The 15,201-nt window shown below is 40.8% G+C and overlaps 1 protein-coding gene across 13 annotated transcripts in view; it reads left to right on the top strand.

The window, feature by feature from the left end:
• SIPA1L1 (signal induced proliferation associated 1 like 1) overlaps positions 1–15,201 on the top strand; it is a 217,722-nt gene that overhangs the window by 71,353 nt on the left and 131,168 nt on the right. For 8 of the 13 annotated variants that reach the window (XM_071809272.1, XM_065840106.2, XM_065840094.2 and 5 more), the window contains one exon: positions 966–1,062. The exons of the other annotated variants lie outside the window; for them this stretch is intronic. The gene's annotated coding sequence lies outside the window, so the exon portion shown is untranslated. The remainder of the gene's footprint in view (positions 1–965; positions 1,063–15,201) is intronic. 13 annotated transcript variants of the gene reach the window in all.

Here is a 15,201-nt window from a genome sequence, read left to right as displayed (position 1 = left end):
ACTTGAACACCTTGTCCTACTGTTGGTTGTCACCAAGAAGAGCAGGGCTCCATCCTCGTGACACTCACCCTTTACATATTTGTAAACATTAATGAGGTCACCCCCAGTCTCCTCTTCTCCAAGCTAAAGAGACCCAGCTCCCTCAGCCTTTCCTCATAAGGGAGATGCTCCACTCCTGTAATCATCTTTGTTGCCCTGCGCTGGACTCTCTTCAGCAGTTCCCCGTCCTTCTGGAACTGAGGGGCCCGGAACTGGACACAATATTCTAGGTGTGGTCTCACCAGGGCAGAGTAGAGGGGAAGGAGAACCTCTCTCTACCTACTAACCATGCCCCTTCTAATACACTCCAGGATGCCATTGGCCTTCTTGGCCACAAGGGCACAGTGCTGGCTCATGGTCATCCTGTTGTCCACCAGGACACCAGGTCCCTTTCCCCTACACTGCTCTCTAATATAAAAAATACGGTTTTTATTACAGTACCTGGTAAATAGGAAGAACTAGCTTTGAAACTTGTTTTTCTTCCTGCTTTGAGACTTCTGAGAGGGCTGCAGTTGGTGACTTAAATTCACTCCTGCTCTTCCTGGTGTTTGATGTGTGTGATGGGCTTTATGTTGAATAGTGAGGAAGCAAGTAGGCCACAGTGCTGCTAAATGTCCCGTTTCAGGTGTAACCAAATGGTTTTTTTCATCTCCAAATGCCTGGCAGAATGTGTTCTGAAAGAAAATAACTTGATTCAGAAAAAAGGAGGTAAAGAAAGGTTGGGATTGTTATAGTGAGAAACTTCTCATGCGGGCTCTCTCAGATGAGTAAGTTAACTGTAAAAACTTAATAGGTTCAGAGTTTTATAACTCTTCAGTGTTGCTTTCTGGCCTCCTAAAAGCAGAGTTTTGACAATGCCCTTTACCTTTTGAAAAAGATTTCAGCCATTCATTTCCCATTCATATCCATGGTCTTTCTGCTTCTAGGTTTCACCATGCTGTGATTCATCTGAAGCTGGTTGTGACAGCCACCGGTAGTTTTTGCTAGAGCTGCATGTGCCTGCCTTCTCAGGAATGTGGATAGGTAAGAGTATGGGCTCCCCTTTCTGTATCATCTGGCAGTCACCCTTTGGATGCTGTGGAAGCAGAATTGTCTTTGTGACTGCTGGTAGCACATAGTGGTTTACGCAGAGCAGAAGGGGTAGTCTCCACCAGGATGGTTTACAGGGCAGGCTTGCTGCTGCCGAGTGCCAGACTGTATCCCAGTCTGTTGCCAAATGCATCCTCTGTATCTGAGAGGTTTCTCAAGAGAGAAATGCAAGGGGACTAGGTGGCTACTCCCTCCTGCTTTCTACTCGGTATTTGTAGAAGTGTTCCTAAAAGCAGGTTGAACTCTGTTCAGGTTGTGACAGGATGCCTGGTTTTGTTACGTTTTTCTAAAACACAGTTGTTCCTGTAGGTGGTTTCTTTTAATCTACTTGTGAAATGAAACTTGTGTTGTAGGGAAGAAAGGGATGATTATTCTGGATGTGCCTGATTCTTGAAAAGGACTGGCTTTTATTTAATACATGATCTCTCTGTGAAAGGAGAGAGATATACAATGTACTTTAAGGGAGTTTATGAAAAGATAAAAAGGAGGCTGCAAGTGTGAGGTGCTGCCGTTCTGCCTGTGCAGGCTTGTCCTCTGACTGGTGTCAATGCAAGTCCTTTGCGGGTGGGTTAGGACCTGGTTCAAGAGGGCATATCAGGAAGGTTGGAAAATTGGAGTGTGTGTGGTTTTTGGGGCTTGCGGGGAGAAGGGATGGGGAGCTGTGGTATTGGTTTTGCAAAGGCAGACAGGGCTGGGTTAGATTTCAGATGAAATGGTTTCACGACTTAACTCAATGTGTTGTGCAAACTGTAGTGCTGTCTGAAGGGAGGTGACCAGCTACTTGCCAGGGACTGCATGTAGAACAGCGTTGAGAGCCGAACTCAGATCGGTTTAAGCTAACTTGCAACCAGACAGTAAAAACACAGCCCCATCTGCTAAACAGATGTTAACGATCTGTTTATTAATGAATATTGAAAGCTATGGATGTAAAATATGTGAAAGAAGCCCAGTCTGGAAGTGACAAGCAATTTAATAAACATTGCTTCTAAAGAAAAAACCCTCCCTTCTAACATCATTTCCTCTGTCTGTGGGATGTCTAAAGAAACAAATAAGTTTCTTGTTTGTTAGAATCTGCCCTGCAGTTGTTGTTGCAGTTGTTTTGGACAATGTTGTTGTATCAAAAGTGGCAATTTAAATCTGTTCTTCCGAAATGCTGTCAGCAGAGCTGTATTGTGTCAGCAGAGGACTACTTAGCCTCTGAGGTTTGATTTGTTGTAGCAACAAAACCTTCCCTTCAGAGGACATGTATATTGGAAACAAACATATTTGCAGATCTACAGCAGCCCCTGGAAAAGGATATTTTAATTGTTTTAGCTTTCCCCTTGAATCATCTTACTTTTTCACTTGGCGCCATCTTTAGTGTTGATTTTTACATGCAATTGTTGTGGTTTTCTTTGATATATAGTTTTCAAAGTTAAAGGCAGAGGAAAAAAAAATGTTGCATCCATCTCTTATCACAAAATATGAAAGATTGCTTCAATTTGATTTGGAAGCTTGTGGTTCCAAGAGACACATTTTGATCCTAAACACTGTCTAGTGGGGCAGGGACAGTGAAAAAGGGCTGTCTTGAGTGATAAAGTAAAGAAGTCTTTTAGCTATTGACTTACTAGTGGAAAGTAAGTGAACATTCCCCCCACTTTCTTGCTGCTATGTTTGGATTGCACAGTTTTTGTTGAATACTTTATGGAAAGTATGTCCAAGTAACCAAACTAACTCTGTCAACAATGCTGTCACCATGTTATGTCACTAAAATGCTTACTGAAGGTGGTAAGTTCCTTTTTATTATAGACATGCAATTTTTGTTCACTAATGGAAATTTTTCCTAGTGAAATTTTTTAAATCATTGAATTGTAGCTTGTAACAAATCTACCGATACAAAGTTGTATTTAAATTTTAATTTGTTACACTAGTAACAGTTCTGGTTGTTTATGAGCTCATAAACTCATGGTCTTTAAAGGCTCAGTCTTGTTTACTGAAATTCATGAGCAAGTTTTACAGTTGGGAGTTAAATGTTCTAGTAAAGTATGTCCATGTTAACAGGTAGCTTTTTTAGAATTAGTAACATACCCAGTAAAGCTGATTTTTGCTTGTATTTCAAATACAGAATCTAATTGGATTTGTGAAGTTATTGAGGTGCAAGACATTGAGCAGCATAAACTTATTTTTGTTAGATTTCCCACATTCTTCTGTTAATATGGAAATAATAAAACTTGTAAAATTCTGTATACAACTTAACCTGGGAGTACTTATTTCTCCTTGACCTGCACTTAACAGGACAGCTTGGGGGAGGGAAGAGAAATGGATAGTCTCTGTCCCTACATGGCTGATGTTGACCATAAGTTATATATTGTAGGATAGCATTTAAAGCTACTGGTTTTGTCAGTATCACAGTATATTTGGGATTGGAAAGGACCTCGAAAGATCATCTAGTGCAATCCCTCTGCTGGAGCAGGAATGCCTAGGTGAGATCACACAGGAATGTGTCCAGGCGGGCTTTGAATGTCTCCAGGGAAGGAGACTCCACAACCTCCCCTGGGCAGCCTGTTCCAGTGCTCTGTCACCCTCACTGAGAAGTTGTTTTTTCTCAAATTTAAGTGGAACCTCTTGTGTTCCAGCTTGATCCCATTACTCCTTGTCCTATCATTGGATGTCACTGAGAAGAGCCTGGCTCCATCCTCGTGACACTCACCCTTTATATATTTGTAAACATTAATAAGGTCACCCCTCAGTCTCCTCTTCTCCAAACTAAAGAGACCCAGCTCCCTCAGCCTTTCTTCATAAGGGAGGTGGTCTGCTCCCTTAATCATCTTTGTTGCCCTATGCTGGACCCTCTCCAGCAGTTCCCTGTCCTTCTGGAACTGAGGGGCCCAGAACTGGACACAATATACCAGATGGGGTCTCACCAGGGCGGAGTAGAAGGGAAGGAGAACCTCTCTCGATCTACTGACCACCCCCCTTGTAATACATCCGAGGATGCCTTTGGCCTTCCTGGCCACAAGGGCACAGTGCTGGCTCATGGTCATCCTGTTGTCCACCAGGATCCCCAGGTCCCTTTGCCCTACACTGCTCTCTAATATGTAATTTCCCAACCTATACTGGAACCTGTTGACAGGTTGAACCCCTTTGGCTTCATTTATCATTGGTAATAAGTCCTGGTAGTGTGGTGTAGGGCTGCAGTGGGAAAGGTTTTGCCTCAGTGATTCTTGCTCTTTCACAGGGACATGGTATGTGGTGGTGTGTTCCCTGTAATGGGAGATGGCAGCTGTATGGGTACGGTTCCTACGAATGACCAGGAGACGTACAGAGTTGTATCACTTTCTTACATTTTGCAGGTTGTAATTTTTCTCAGAAATTTCCCCAATATTTAGTTGGTGATAGTGCAAAGGGTTTCTGCTATTAGGATTGTGTAGGTCTTTACTTCAAGCTGTTTCCCTGAGGAGTCAGAAGAAAGTTAGGAAAAACCTCTGCAATTAGTGCTTACAGCCTTGGCCTCCTGAGGTGGTGTTTGAGGAGTGTATGTATATATTTTGCATGCATGCATGTGCATACGCACACATGTGCCTGAGAGAGAAAGGGAACAGCGGATGTGTGGATGCTTCCAAGTTAGCAGTTGCCTTTTGTAATGTTCTTGTGCTCTGATAGTGCAGTGATAACTGCAGTTATCTTTAAATAGAAAAGAAATAAAAAGTGCTTAGTATATTTTTTGCCTTCTTTGTTTAAAAGCAGTGCTGTGAATTACCAGAAGTTGGCATGTTATGGTTCAGAGATTGGTATATGCTAGAACTGGAGAATTGCAATTGGACCTTTCAACAGAACTGGATAATGTTCTTAATAGCTGAATATGTTCATTGTAATAGGAAATGGGTGTTCATGAGGAAAGTCTCGCTTCCATTTCATTGTGTGTGAGGCTGAAAGAACTGCATATTCAGAAACTAAGTGTATATGAGTGAATGAGAGCCTGGATCTCGTGAATTTTTGGGTTGCCCATAAGATGGCCAGGGTTTTATGCTTTGATTGCTGTTTTCTTAGTCGGGAATGACTGAAGACTTAGTGCTATGGAGTGTAATAGTCCATGCTTTTTTCTGTTACCAGCTTCTGTTGACTACACAGACCAACACTGAGGGTACGTACACTATGTGTGCAGACTTCCTGATTTCAGAATGGCTAGGACACACCCAAGATAGCTTTAATCTAGCTAGCCTGGATTAAAAAAGATTGCAAGGATTTAACAGCATGGATTTTAGCATAGCCTGTTTGAGGCTGTCAAGAAATCTGGGTGCTTAATCACTGCAATCCTATCCTCTGGAAATCGAGTGGGCTTTGTAAATCTGACATTACTGGGTCTGTAGCTTGCATAAAAGTGGAGAGCTGTTGGTAGATTAAATACGTGTATTTATTATTATTCTATGTATTAATTTCTCCTGGTTTTACCTTTAAAATCTGGAATGTAGTATAATTTAGAACTAGCAAATATGTACTTTGTACTACGTATGATTACAAATGTACAGTGATTAACAAACAAGATGTTTTCTGTAGTTGATCCTGTAATTTTAACGTTTTATGGGAATGGCTAGTGAAGAATGAGCAGCTGTGGTATTTTGAGTATCTGCATGGCTCAGCTTGTGTATTGCTAAAGTACAGTGTGCTGTGCTTCTTAAATTTAATAGCAACAGATTTCTACAGTTAGAGTATTTTTCATTGTTGCAAGTTACTAATAAGAATTGACAATTAAATCTGTGACACTGAACAGAACTGGAATCTGTGAAGCAGTAAAAAAAAGTAAGTTCCTGGACTGAATTTAAAAGGAAATGAACCAGTTGTGGTCAATGGGGAGGAGTCTAGTTGGAGGCCTGTATCTAGTGGAGTGCCTCAAGGGTTGGTACTGGAACCGATACTATTCAATATATTCATCAACCACTTGAATGAGGGACTAAAGTGCACTGTCAGCAAGTTTGCTGATGAAACCAAGCTGGGAGGAGAGGCTGACATGCCAGAAGGCTGTGCTGCCATCCAGCGAGACCTGGACAGGCTGGAGAGTTGGGCGGGGAAATATTTAATGAAATATAACAAGGACAAGTCTTGTATCTGCGTAGGAACAACCCCAGGTTCCAGTATAATTTGGGGAATAACCTGTTGGAGAGCAGTGTAGGGAAAAGGAACCTGGGGTCCTGGTGGACAGCAGGATGACCATGAGCAAGCACTGTGCCCTTGTGGCCAAGAAGGCCAATGGCATTCTGGGGTGTATTAGAAGGTCGAGAGAGGTTCTCCTTCCCCTCTACTCTGCCCTGGTGAGGCCACATCTGGAATATTGTGTCCAGTTCTGGACCCCTCAGTTCAAGAAGGACAGGGAACTGCTGGAGAGAGTCCAGGGCAGGGCAACTAAGATGGTTAAGGGAGTGGACCATCTCCCTTATGAGGAAAGGCTGAGGGAGCTGGGTCTCTTTAGCTTGGAGGAGACTGGGCGTGACCTCATTAATGTTTACAAATATGTAAAGGGTGAGTGTCGTGAGGATGGAGCCAGGCTCTTTTCAGTGACAACCAAGGACAAAGGGCAGTGGGTACAAACTGGAACACAGGAGGTTCCAGTTAAATATGAGAAGAATCTTCTCAGTGAGGGTGACAGAACACTGGAACAGGCTGCCCAGGGGAGGTTGCAGAGTCTCCTCCTCTGGAGACATTCAAAACCCACCTGGATGCCTTCCTGTGTAACCTCATCTGGGTGTTCCTGCTCCAGTGAGGGGGATTGGACTAGATGATCTTTTGAGGTCCCTTCCAATCCCTAACATTCTGTGATTCTGTGAGCCAAAACCAGAAAATAAAACAAAGAAAACTGCAAAGAAACAAAACCAAAACTAACCGACAAACAAACAAAAAACCCTAACAAAATCACAAACCAATAAAACCACCTGCTTCATCTCTCCCCAAAAAACTAACCCACTACTGTCCAAAAATAAATAAATAAACAACCCTCGAAAAAACAAAACAGAAGGGACCACAGAGTAGCAAAACTGCAACTGGGAAATGTGAACTTCATGCCTGTCTTGCCCTTGACTATTAGTGTTATTTCTCTGCTTTGTTTTTCAGCTGTTGAGGGAAAATGCTTGGTTCCTTTGTAGAATGTTTTGAGAAATGTGCAACTGCTACTATTACAACACTGACCATTAGATTTCCTAAATTTGTGCTTCAGAATAGGTAGACCAAGGTAAATACAGCATTTATTTGGAAACCATCCAGTTTCAATTAAAACATTCATGGGAATTTGGAAATGAGCAATTCTTAAATGTTTCTACGTATATGAAAATGAAGGAAACCTCACTTCTAGCCTGAATTTGCTTAGAGGTAGTTCCCAGTCACTGGTGATTTTAATATTTCTGCTTGATGAGAGATGAAATTCTTCCTTTCTCTTTGTGTTCTTCCTAAAGGCATTTTATTTTTTTTTCTCCAGTTTTTCAGCATTCTTCTTGAACTGTAAAATCAAGAACTAATTGCAGTTTCTCTGTGCCAAACAAAGTAACATAACTGCTTTGCGCTCTTATTTGATATTCTTGCTTGTTTAAACATTAACGGATTGCATCAGATTAGCCACAACTACGTGTTGTAAGTTTTCTATTGCGTACACAGATTCCAGGCAGCTAACTAGTAAATTGGAGTAGTGTGCAGAGCTGTCTCCTATGAAGATCAGTTCACACTTTCCACTTGAGATCAGAGACCAGCTTACTTTTCAGTCTAATTGTACTCACTGCTTATGCATAATGCAAGACCGCAACTTCACTCTGCTCCATTTGATGAAAGATAAAGATCAGTTTCTACTAGACAGTGTGATAATAGCTTTACAGATCCCATCAGCATGAGGCATTAGTCATGTCTTTTTATGTATATAACATAGCATACATGTATATACACAACATAATGTGGATGATGCAGTATAGCTTTTGCTTTATCATAGAATAACAGGTTGGAAGGGAAATAAAGGATCATCTGGTCCAACCTTTCTTGGCAAAAACACAGCGTAGACAAAATGGCCCAGCACCCTGTCCATTTGAATCTTATTAGTGTCCAGTGTTGAAGAATTCACCACTTCCCTGAGGAGATTATTCCAATGGCTGATTGTTCTCAGTGTGAAAAATTTCCCGTTCCCGCTGCCTCTCATCTTTTCCATGTGACTTGTTTTAAAAAGGGACTCTTCATCTTTTTTAGCATTAGTAGTAATGCAGTTAATAAATAGTGCTTCCAGTTAATCTTAATTTGTATTGGTTTTTTAGCATGTTGGTCTCTTCAGTCTTTTGCTGTGTATGTGTTAAGATGAATTTGTCATCAGTTCATTCCATCATTTCTGTATGTGAAGGCTTGGTAGTAATATACAGTTCTTCAGTACCTCAAAGCTATGCTATTTATTATATTGACCTTTAACACTGCTAATATTTCATTTCACTGAGTATTATTTAAAAAAAACAAAACAAAACAAAGGAAGCTTGTAATTTGCAGAAGTTGCGTGCAATTTTCTAACTCATAAGGGTAGTTGAAAACTCAGCTTTGGCTTTCTGTATGGTACTTTTCCAGAAGTAAGCTGAATGTCTTAATATATTTGGACTGTAATCTCTCCCATGCATGTCCATCTCCAATAGAAAGATTTCTCAATAAATCTCATTAAGTTAAGTTTTTGCATCTGTGTATATTAGAAAATATGCAAGAGGATACTTTTCTATCAACTGGCAAGCCCAGGGTGGCAAAGTCTTTTAAAAATGAGAAATTGGTTGGGTAGAATTAAATTGGGATGTAGTATAGTAGATTTTTTTTGTTTTATTTTTGTTGGGTATTCTGTGTGTGAGTGGAGACCTTCCCAGATCATGTGAGGATGGCCCTCTTCTTCATCTACATCACTGGATGTTTTGTGAGGCTGAGTGTCTAGAGTGGTGCTGGCCTGGCCAGCATTTGATGCCTTTGGGTCCTCTGCTCAGTATCCACACAAAATGAAGACAGGAAAACTGCTTTCTCAGCTGGTTGTTGAGCCAAGCTGTTTACTGGGCCCTGCACAGTTGGAATTGTTTGGATGCTTCTGGTTGTGTAGCTGTGACACAAGACATGCTGGAGAAGACTTTTTTCCTTTCTTTTTTTTTTTTCTGTCTCTTTTTCCTTTTTTTTTTTTTTTTTTTTTTTTTGTGACCAGACTTGTTGGTATTGGTGTAGTGTGGCTCCTGGAAACCTTGATTTCTTTGTGTGACAGTCATACCTTAGGGGAACAGCCACTGCTGTTCTCGCTTACTCATGCTGCTGTGCACTTGGTAATGTGTTTGTAAAGCCCATAGCCTAGAGAGGTGTGTGTATGTGTAGTAATACAGATACAACTCTTCAGAATATGAGAAAGCACTGAATAATCATTGCTTGAACAAGTGGTGTTCCTCAGGGATTGGTGCTGTTTAACATCCTTGTTGGTGACATGGACAGTGGCACTGAGTGCACCCTCAGCAAGTTTGCCGATGACACCAAGCTGTGTAGTGCAGGAGACACACTGGAGGGAAGGGATGCCATCCAGAGGGACCTTGACAGGCTTGAGGGGTGGGCCTGTGCAAACCTCATGAAGTTCAACAAGGCCAAGTGCGAGGTCCTGCACATGGGTCAGGCAATCCCAAGGACAAATACAGGCTGGACAGAGAATGGACTGAAAGCAGTCCTGGGGAGAAGGATTTGGGGCTGTTGGTTGATGAGAAACTCGGCATGAGCCAGCAATGTGCACTTGCAGCCCAAAGAGCTAAATGTGTCCTGGGCTGCATCAAAAAAAGCATGACCAGCAGATGGAGGGAGGTGATTCTACCCCTTTACTCTACTCTCATGACACCCCACCTGGAGTCCTGTGTTCGCTTCTGGGGCCCCCAACATAAGAAGGGCACAGACCTGTTGGAATGAGTCCAGAGGAGGCCACAAAGATGATCAGAGGGCTGGAACAGCTCTGCTGTGAGGACAGGCTGAGAGATTTGGGGTGGTTCAGCCTGGAGAAGGCTCTGGGAGACCATATTGTGACCTTTCAGAACCTAAATAGAGCCTACAACAAAGCTGGAGAGAGACTTTTTACAAGGGCATGTGGTGATAGGACAAGGGACAATGGCTTTAAACTGAAAGAGGGTAGATTTAGATTAGATATGAGAAAATCTTCACCATGGAGGTTGTGAGGCACTGGAACAGGTTGCCCAGAGAAGCTGTGGATGCCCCATCTCTGAAAGTGTTCAGGGCCAGGTTGGATGGGGCTTTGAGCCACTTGTTCTAGTGGAAGGTGTCTCTGCCCATGGCAGGGGGGTTGGACTAGAAGACCTTCCAACCCAAACCAGTCTATGATTCAAACCACAAATTTATTATTTCTCCTTTGTGCTCTTCTTTTATTTTCTTACCTCTGTTCTTCCTTTAATTTCTCTACTACTTTCAGGCATTTATTTTCTCCAGCATAACTTCCCCTTTTTGTAGAGGCTGACTGAGGAGAAAGGTTGAAGTTGCAAACTAGCTCACCCTTCCTTGAGAAGGTGAAACTGCTGCTTTAGCCTCTCTGAAAAGAAGTGACTCCTGGGAGGAGGTTGTTTGGAAAGAGGATGAGCTGCAAAATGACTGGAGGCTGAGTGCCTTCCCAGCTGGGATTAATTTAGAATCATAAGTTTATAGCATTCTTTAAACATTTACATACTCAACTGTGAGGGAGGGAAGGAGGAGAGGTGTGTGTTCCTTGCAAATCTTTACATCTTGGCATCTGTCCTTGACTATAAAAGGGAAGCAGTGGTCAGTTTAATAGGGCTGGAAATTTGAGACAAAAGAGCAGGTAAAGGCAATGGCTATGTAATATTTCTGCTACGGAGTTTAGTTGCAAACCAAGAGCTCCCTCTTGGATTATTCTGCAAAGCAGTTGGCGTTTCTTCATTAGTTAAGGCTACTCTGGGTTTTTTAGCTTTGCTTTTATTAAAATAGCTTGGATGTAGAAAGGAACGTTGAGGCTCATCACTGTCTTTTTAGATATATAAAAGATACTCGAAAGAGAACTTTAAATATTTGGACAAACTGGATGCATTTTATCATACATGAAAATATTAACTGCTGTCTTTCATCCAGAAATCCAGTGTTTCAGTTAGCTTGTAGTATTTGGTCAAGTCCAAGTTCCTTCTAGCTCAGAAGTGCTGCCTCTGACAGAGCACAGCAACAGATGCAAATAGAGGAACATAATACAGGTTTGCTGCTTTAGGCTTTTGCCCTTTCATTCTGCTATGGTTTTTTGTAACTTCAGAAGAGCAGTACTGCATTTACTACTCAGTGTAGAAATTTCATTCATTGGTGTGACAAAGGACCGGTGTTCTTTTCAGGAAAGATTCCTAATGCTGTCGATGGGGTGGTTATTGGTTGTGGTGGTGTGTTATTAATTAATGGGTACAGATAGCTTCATAGCCTTCAGTGTAATGAGTTCTGCAAGAAATTCAGAAGTGCCAGGTAGTATTGGTAATGGATCTGGTTATCATATGTGATTATCTGCTTGGTAGAGTCATTTAACAGTGGGTACTTCAGATCTGTGAATCATTTCAGCATGTAAAATTTTCGAGGGTGTGGGCCCCTGTATTCATGCTTGCCACAATTAAATAATACCTCTACTGATAGACCCAAAGGCATGCCTACTGCATTTTTTACTGTTTTTTACCTTTTTTTGCTGTTACTCCATGTTCACCAAATAATATGGCTTTGCATTTCTCTAGTGACATACCTGCAGCCCATAGGAGCCCCGAGAGTGAACAAAATGGCCTTGGTGCACTGAGGTCGTTTCTGGAATTGTTCATCTGTAGAGTAAAGAGGATTGTGGCTGACCTTCTAATGTTTTTATATAATCGGGATTTAAGCTCTTTTCTAATTTTACCTATTAAATGAAAATGGAGATTTAGCCTTTCCATTAGATGAACAAGTTCTGAAGCAAGTCAATGTGAGAAACCTCTTCAGACCCCTAGGGCTTTACTGTGCATGTAGGAAATTGCAAGACTGTACTAATACATGCTTTGAAATTCTGGTGCAGAATGTGTCAACAAACATCACCATTAGAAAAATTTTGAGGTCCTACAAAAGCTGCTGTGTCTCTTACAGCCAAAGAACTACAGTTACTGGTTCTGCTGTTTCCTGTCAGACACTTTTTTCACCATAATTCCATTATGGCAAAAATGAAACATTTTCTTCCTTATCCTTTGGTAAGCCATAGAGAACTGACACCTTTCTCTTCCTTTTTCCAAACAGAACCAAGCCTTGAGGGTTTGGGCTTGGTGTTCCAGCTATGAAGACGACCAAGAAAAGAGGAGACTAAAGTTGGAAGGAATTTTTCTATTTGAGGAGGGGAGTTGAAGGGGAAGATAAATCTGTTTGTGTGCACTGTTGCTTAAAATAAGTTAAAAAATGAGTTTATGCATGAAGACCACTTTTTTTTTTTTTACTCTAAACACCTCTTAGAAAACTAAATATACATAACTGTATTAAGAAGATGAGTTTTTGTTTTCAGGAACTGTGTATTTTTAATAACCTTAAAACCAGACTTTAGGATCTAGTCCTAAGAATATGTGATATTTCAAAGCCAGCTATGTGTGATATTTCAAAGCTAGGACAATGGTGTTGAGTAAACTTTAAACACTTTCATACCTTCCAGAATATTTGGCTTTTCAGAGCAACATCAGGTTTATGACAGGTTCTTTTCTGCTTTATTACTCTTTAGATGGCTAATTCTGTGGAGAGGATAATTACTTTAATCTTCTCTTTCAGACTTAAAGCATTTAGTTTTGCTTTCACCTACCTGCACGGGCTTCTCTCTGATTGGCTTTAGAATCTCCGATTTCTCAAGCTCACCTGGAATGGGGATTGCCTCTTCCATACTCCTTGTAACTCCTTCCCCCCCAGTTTTGTGGCATTTGCAGATTCTTCAAGGATGACTCTGGTCACTCAAATTAATAATGAAAATACAGGTTCTAGCTGGACTGACCTGAAATGCTTTCAGTTTTTTACACTGAGCCACAGCTTTAGTTCTCTGAAAGCAAATTTTCCAGTAGTTATGCTTATCTATGCTAATTATTTTGGATCTGTGGCCTCCAGGTCGCACTGAACAGTGTCAGAAGCATCATTTACATAAACTACACCTGCTGCTTTAAGATATTTACCCAAGGGAGAATATTATAGTGGTTCAATGTGGCTTCCTGACTGTAATTTATCTTTCTCCTCTAACTTAAAAAGATTTTTACCCCACTTTTTTCCCAGCAATATATCCAAGTCTTCCTAAGCATCAGAATTCTGGTTTTTTGTCTTACTACTTCTTAAGTACTTTCCCATTTCACTACTGTTGAAGGACATGTACCTTATTCCATATTACTCTGGGATCTCCTGTGTTTTAGTAGTTCTCAAAGCAGATCAGTTAATAGTTTAGAAATTAGACTAGTTATTTATATACTCAAGTACACATTATTGTAAGTGACTGGATTAAACTGTGTTAATTATTGTAATTCAAAAATCAGATTTTTTTTTTTTTTTAAAGGAGAATCTATTTTCAATGTTACCTTTCCTAACTTTCTTGCTGCTTCCTTGTGGAGCTCGAGGGTGTTGAGGTCCCTATTCATATAGACCAGATTCTAAAATTGGTTGGTGATACCATGTGCCACCACAAGTTTAGTTGTATCCATAGGCCTTGATGGCCTGGGTGAGATCCAGACTCAATGTGGTCTGTCCCACCCAGCCTGCTATTGAAAAGCCACCATTAAGTAGCTGATTCTTAATGGATTTGAGAGCAGTGTTGGTATTTTTCGAAATTAAAATATAACAGTCCTCTTTTTTTGTTGTACGTGAGTGTGATTTGTAGCCTACCAGCCCCAAAACTATCTTGCATAGCCTTGTTGGGCTGGTATTTCACTCAGGAAGACTTGAAGGGAATAAGTAATACTGTGTTTGTATGGCTAACCACCTACTTGCATGTATAATGTTTTTCTGCAGTTCCGATCTGGGCAAGATTGACTTAAAGGTCTTCTTGCCTGAGTCAGAGCGGTATAACAAAGTGCGAAGAAGGAGGTTCTTGGCTTGCAAAGATTAAAAAAAAGCCAGAAAAATGAGTGGCCTGTGTGACTATTTTTCTTGTACTATATCTGTCATTTGAGCAGACTTGCTGTAACTTCAGGAACATGCAGTATTGCTGGTTAAACTGTGATACAGATCTTGGGCCTGCCTGGCTGATTGGTTTCCCACATGTGATGACTGGAACCATATAGTAAAGCACCATGATTCAAAAAGTCTGCTCAATTATCTGTAACACAACTATGTGTTCTGAAAGCTGAAGCCATGGTGACTGGAAAATATCTAGAAATCTCTACTGATTCTTCTCCTAAATGGTTGCTGTTTGACAAATCTCTTCTGTGAATTACTGAACCAGTATTGAACAGCCTTTGCTGGTCCTGCCAATTACACCACTCAAACAGCACACTAAAAAAACCCTATTCCAAGAAGATACCGTATCTCTTGCTTTATTTAATTCTGTGAAATATGCCGTAGTGGTAAAATCAAGTCATTAAAGAGCAACAGAAGACAAACAGATGCAAATTCAATCTGGGTTAGTATTTTCTCTTCCATGTAGGTTTTCTGATAACTTCTACTTGATGCATGGGCTTCTGTTTAATCTGTTGTGTCTGGGAAGGCATTTTAAGTGCAAAACAAGTAGAAAATAATTCCAAATGGCTGGAGGACTGAAAATGTAGTTGTGCAGCAGAGTTTTACATTAGTTTGCCTTTTTTAATGGGAGAGAAAATGTATGGGTATTTGCTAAAAATAAAATTGCAAGTCCTAAATAAACAGAGTTATGTTACTGACCTTAGGAAAATATTACAGTTTTGAGTGAAGGTCACTTTTTCTATTTATGTTGTTTCTTCAGCTCTAGTGGAATTAATGTTACTTGTGTACAATTGTTGTTTGCTACTCAAATTGTAGTTATAATAATTCTGTTTTCTTTAAAGTCCCAAGAAGACTTAAAAAGCTAAACCAAAAACCTCAGCTGGTAAACCCATCAGAGAATAAAGTAGGCAGCTTATCCAATAGAAG

Source organism: Patagioenas fasciata, chromosome 5 (genome assembly GCF_037038585.1).
Source record: "Patagioenas fasciata isolate bPatFas1 chromosome 5, bPatFas1.hap1, whole genome shotgun sequence".
NCBI classification, from domain to species: domain Eukaryota; kingdom Metazoa; phylum Chordata; class Aves; order Columbiformes; family Columbidae; genus Patagioenas; species Patagioenas fasciata.
This window is presented reverse-complemented; position numbering and strand designations above follow the sequence as displayed.